A 4,944-nucleotide genomic window follows, 5' to 3' on the forward strand; every position below is an offset into this window, starting at 1 on the left:
AAAAATGACTGAAAAACACTGAAAGCCAGATTGTCTGATATCAAATCTAAAACTCTCTGTTGAGCAGCTCTGTGTGCAAAGACCTTTACCATTACATGAGAATAACCAGAATAACCCAGTGTACCCCCAGAGCAACCACCAGACATAGAGAACTGATGTTCCGCAGAAGGTAGTAACTGCAGCAGAGATGTCAGAAACATTAGCCATGGGAGAACTTGTAGAAATTGTGTAAAATCTTGAGCAGATCAGTATTTGAAATAAAAATTTGAGCTGATCTAAAGGGTAGAGTGAGTCCATGCGAATTACAGATCTCTCTCCTCAGATGTGTACGTGGAAGAGGGTGTGTGAGTGTGCATGCATGCATATATTTTTATGTTATTTACAAGTAATTGAGGAAATTTGAATCTCAAATTCAGGAGTCAAGCATTTCTTAAAATGTAAAATTCATCATACCTGATCTTGTAGGCCCTCAGTGTTTTCACCTGAGCAATAGGGATTTTCACTTTCTACTGTACAGTGCCTTGCCAACAGCCGAATTAAACAACAGACATTAAAGCAATTTGTGGATTACCACCTGCTTAGCCAGTAATGAGGCTAATAACTTTGCATTCCTACAACTCTTCATTATGCTTTTACCATACGTCATCTTCTTTTCTATTCAGAACCACTCTGCAAGAGGGAATCTCATTGTTTGCATTGAAAGACACTAGAACTAAACTCCAAGAGGCTGAATGTCCCAAAGTCATACCATGTAAATGGGAGAGGCCCCTTCCTACTTCAAAAGTAGCACTTCTCAGCCAGGCCAGGTGGCTCACACCTGTAATCCCAGCAGCTCAGGAGGCTGAGTCAGGGGGATCATGAGTTCAAAGCCAGCCCTCAGCAAAAATGAGGCGCTAAGCAACTCAGTGAAACCCTGCCTCTAAATAAAATACAAAATAGGGCTGGGAATGTGGCTTCGTGGTCCAGTGCCCCTGAGTTCAATCCCTGGTGCCCCTGTCCCCCAAAAGCACTTCTCTGCAGCATACGTTTCCTTCAACCATTTAACAAACCAGATTATCAGCAGCAGCTTCAACTTTGACTACCATGTTTTTCCTTCTGGTCAGAGTGATCCAGTTCTGTAAAATGATCTGATATCAAATACCTTGAAGTGTCCAATCTTTCTATTTAGTTAAGAACAAATATCTGGAAGTATGGAGAAGGAAGATTAAGAAGAGGAAGTAAACTGGAGGAAATGTTGAAGTTGAAAACAGAGCTCCTACCATGCTGGGTAATTGCTTTGCATAGTTTTTTTAAGCAGAAATTATAGATCCATAATATGCTAATGAACATTCACACTCACAGCATGCACTGTAATGACTCCGATGGAGAAGCACACAGCTTCCATTCCATTCTGAACAGGCTGTCAAGTGAGATCGTACCTACTTTCCAGCACTCACACATTAAATAATATTTTATTATCAATTTTCCTTTAAAAGACACATATATTCACACTACTTTTATAAAATAACATTTCAAGACAATAAAATAGAAAAATAATCAGAGAGAAATAGGTATCTTTTAAGCAAATTGCGAAATTCACCAGAAGTTAAATAGTTTTAAAGGTTAGACAAGTCAAAATTAATTAGGATCCCATAAAAACCTCAATCTCATCCAAGTTCACTGTCAATCACAATTCTTAGAAATGCCAGTGCCTAAGAGACACCATCAATTAGAAGGAAAAAAAAAAGAATATTAAGCACAGGACCATCCTGTTAACACTTTCCCTAAACTAGTACAGCTTATCTCCTCAGTGTCTGGGTTTGAGTGTGGGTGTGTTTCACATATGTGTGAATAAACTTCCCAGTCCAGACCCTGCCAGCATCCCCCACAGGATCATCAGACTTTCAGATTTGAGAACATCTGACTTAATTCATTTACTAATTGTCTCCCTGAATCATTTTGCCAAGTGATGGGAGAAAACCTAGAATCATCGGGTAGCTGGCTATTGATACCATCTGCTTCCTCGTCTGGGCCCCAGCAGGATGGTATAGCCATGTCTTGTGCAACAAGGTCACCCCTTCTTTCTTCCACTCTATTTAGGACCAAAATAGTTTTGGCTACTATCATAAATCTGTATTGTTAGAACACCGCATCCCACTCTTTTTTGGACATTCAAACCTAGGACCTCACACATTCTAGGCAAGCATTTCTACCCCTGAGCCCCAGACCCAGCCTCCTACTGGTGTCCTTTTAAAATCTGAAATCCATTCTAGTTTCTTATTCCTCCCTCTCTAGAGGTCTTATTATGCAAGGCTGAGACAATACTTTCTCAGTTTCAGAAACACACTTCTTGTTTATTTCTCCATTATTTGTTCATGAATTATTTTGAACATTATATTGTTCATTATTTGTTCAAGTGAATTTATTGATGTGTCACAGTTTAGGTTCCTCCAGAAGACAACCCGGAAACAAAGATTTAAATGCAAATAGTCTACATCATCCCTTGGACTTTCATCTCAATGATGTATTTCAAGATCTCAATAGATCCCTGAAATTGCAGCTAGCACCAAAACCTACATATACTATTTTTTTATCCTGTGCTTACCTCTGTATGATAAAGTCTAATTTATAAATTAGGCAAAATAAGAGATTAACAACCATAACTAATAACATAATAATTACAACAATATAATGTAATAAAACTGCCAGTATTGCTACTCCTGAACTTTGAGATCATTATTAAAGTGAGAACATTAAAAGAGAAGAGGGGACTAGGGGAGGGAGAAGAAGAGGGTAAGGATGATTTAGGATGATGAAATTGATCAAATTATGTTATATGCATGTACAAATATGTCACAAAGAGACCCACAATTCTATATAATTAATAGGCATCAATAAAAATGTTTCAGATAATTTTTTTAAATTTACTTGAACATTGTGATAGTGTCAGTCTGATAACAGAGATGGGTCATACATGTGACTAATGGGTCATACATGTGACATAATGTGACTAATATACAACATTAACCTGTTGGGCAAAGAGATGATTCCTATCCAGGTAGGACAGAGCAGGACAGTGTGAAATTTCTTTATGTTACTGAGCATGGTGTGAAACTTAAAACTCATACATTCTGTGTTTCTGGAATTTCAAAATTTTGGAACATCATTGACCATGGATAACTGAAACTATGGAAACTACAACTTCTGAATGAAGTACAATGATTTGGAATGTTAACCCAGGAAATATCAATGAAGGGGAATAAGTAACAAGTTACATTAATCCTCCTGTACTTCCAGACTGCTATGCTAAGGGCCCAAAACTGGATCTAGCTATTAAAAAAACCACTAAGCAAAGAGAAGAAGAATTTGGCAGCTAGAAATTATTATATGGTAGTTCTGTGTTTTCCTAGTATGCATGAGCCCTTGGGTTCAATACCTAGTACCCCAAAACAAAATGTTTTATCATACTATTTCCTTATAAGTCGTTTGCTCCAACTGAACTTGAGTTTCTTCTGGGGTCCCATGTCTTTGTCCCTCAACCCTGTGTGATGCTAAGATGTAGTTGATGTTCAATGAGTTTTGTTGAATGAATATGTAGATGAATGAATAAAGATGTCATTTGTGTAAAAAAAAAATAAATTTTAAAAAAGAAATTATTATATGGTAAGGTCCTAGGAAATACTGTTAGAAACCAACATTTTTGCCACAAGATTAATGCAAGCCAAATAGGATTATAACAGAACCTACATCCTCAGAGTGCTTTGGAATAAAATGAATAGAAACATATAGGCCACATAGGTTCTGATGCATGCTAAGTGTTCAATGGACTTTATTATGTCATGCCTATGAGTATTATGATTATGATAAAATCAGTTTTATTGGCTTGTCAGATATTCATTTTTATTCAGTTAAGAATATCATCTCTGGCTCTTTCCTTTTGCGACCACTGCTGAAGGATCAGTGACCAAAATAAAGTTCAATCCTTTTGTGAAGTTTGAGCGAAGCAAGAACTACAAAAGGCATTTCAATGCACCTTCTCACCTTCACAGCAAGATTATATCCTCCCCTCTTTCCAAAGAGCTGAGAAGTACAGTGTTTGATCTATGCCCATCTAAAAGGGTGATGAAGCCCATATTTATAAAGGTCAGCAGATTAGCAAAGTGGTCCAAGTGTACAGGAAGAAGCATGTATTTTCTCCTGAATGGGTGCTATAGGAAAAGACTAATGGCACAACTTTCCATGTAGGCATTCACTCCAGCAAGGTGGTTATCACTTGGCTAAAACTGGACAAAGACTGCAAAAAGATCCTGGAATGGAAGGCTCTGTCTTAAAAAGAGGGAAGGAAAGGGGCAAATATAAAGAAGAAACAATTGAGAAGATGAGAGAATAAAGTAACCATATTAACAACTTGCTTTAAAAACTGCTAAAATGAAAAAAAAAATCTCTGTGCTGTTTTTGTGTATTCCTTTTCTATTCTAGAAGTTTTTAAAAAATATTTATAATAAAATGTAAAATATATAAAATTAAAATTGTGGAACATAGAGACACACAAGGTTTGAAATCATAGCATGGAGCAATGATTGAGCCTAAAAATGCATTACCCAACAATCCTCAAATTTGTCATGATTGTGCAAATAGCAAGATTTCAACCAAGAATAGTTTCTAGCTTACTCTTACTTAAAATACCAAGATCAGAATTGGTAATTTTTTTTTTTCTGAAACCAAAGGGCTTAGGTTACTTGAGGGTCAAAGATTATATGAAAATAATTTTGGCCACTTTTTCTCATGAAAACATATTCAATTACCAAAAATATGAAGTACAGCAACCTATGGTACGTGGTTGTCCTTTATACAAAAATTCAGGTTGTACTTAGTCATGTGAGCTTTCTCCTGGTTCTGAAACTTCAAATAATTTTAATCAGCAGACTATTAAAGGGAGGTATCTTCTTATAGACTCATATAATT

The 4,944-nt window shown here is 36.5% G+C and overlaps 1 pseudogene; it reads left to right on the forward strand.

Moving 5' to 3' along the window:
- Positions 1-1,948: 1,948 nt before the first annotated feature.
- Positions 1,949-4,369, forward strand: LOC124102979 (large ribosomal subunit protein uL24-like; annotated as a pseudogene).
- Positions 4,370-4,944: the final 575 nt, after the last annotated feature.

This window comes from Marmota monax, unplaced genomic scaffold, assembly GCF_021218885.2.
Source record: "Marmota monax isolate L192 unplaced genomic scaffold, Marmota_monax_Labrador192_F-V1.1 WCK01_AAM20220418_F8-fsc00059, whole genome shotgun sequence".
Lineage (NCBI taxonomy): Eukaryota > Metazoa > Chordata > Mammalia > Rodentia > Sciuridae > Marmota > Marmota monax.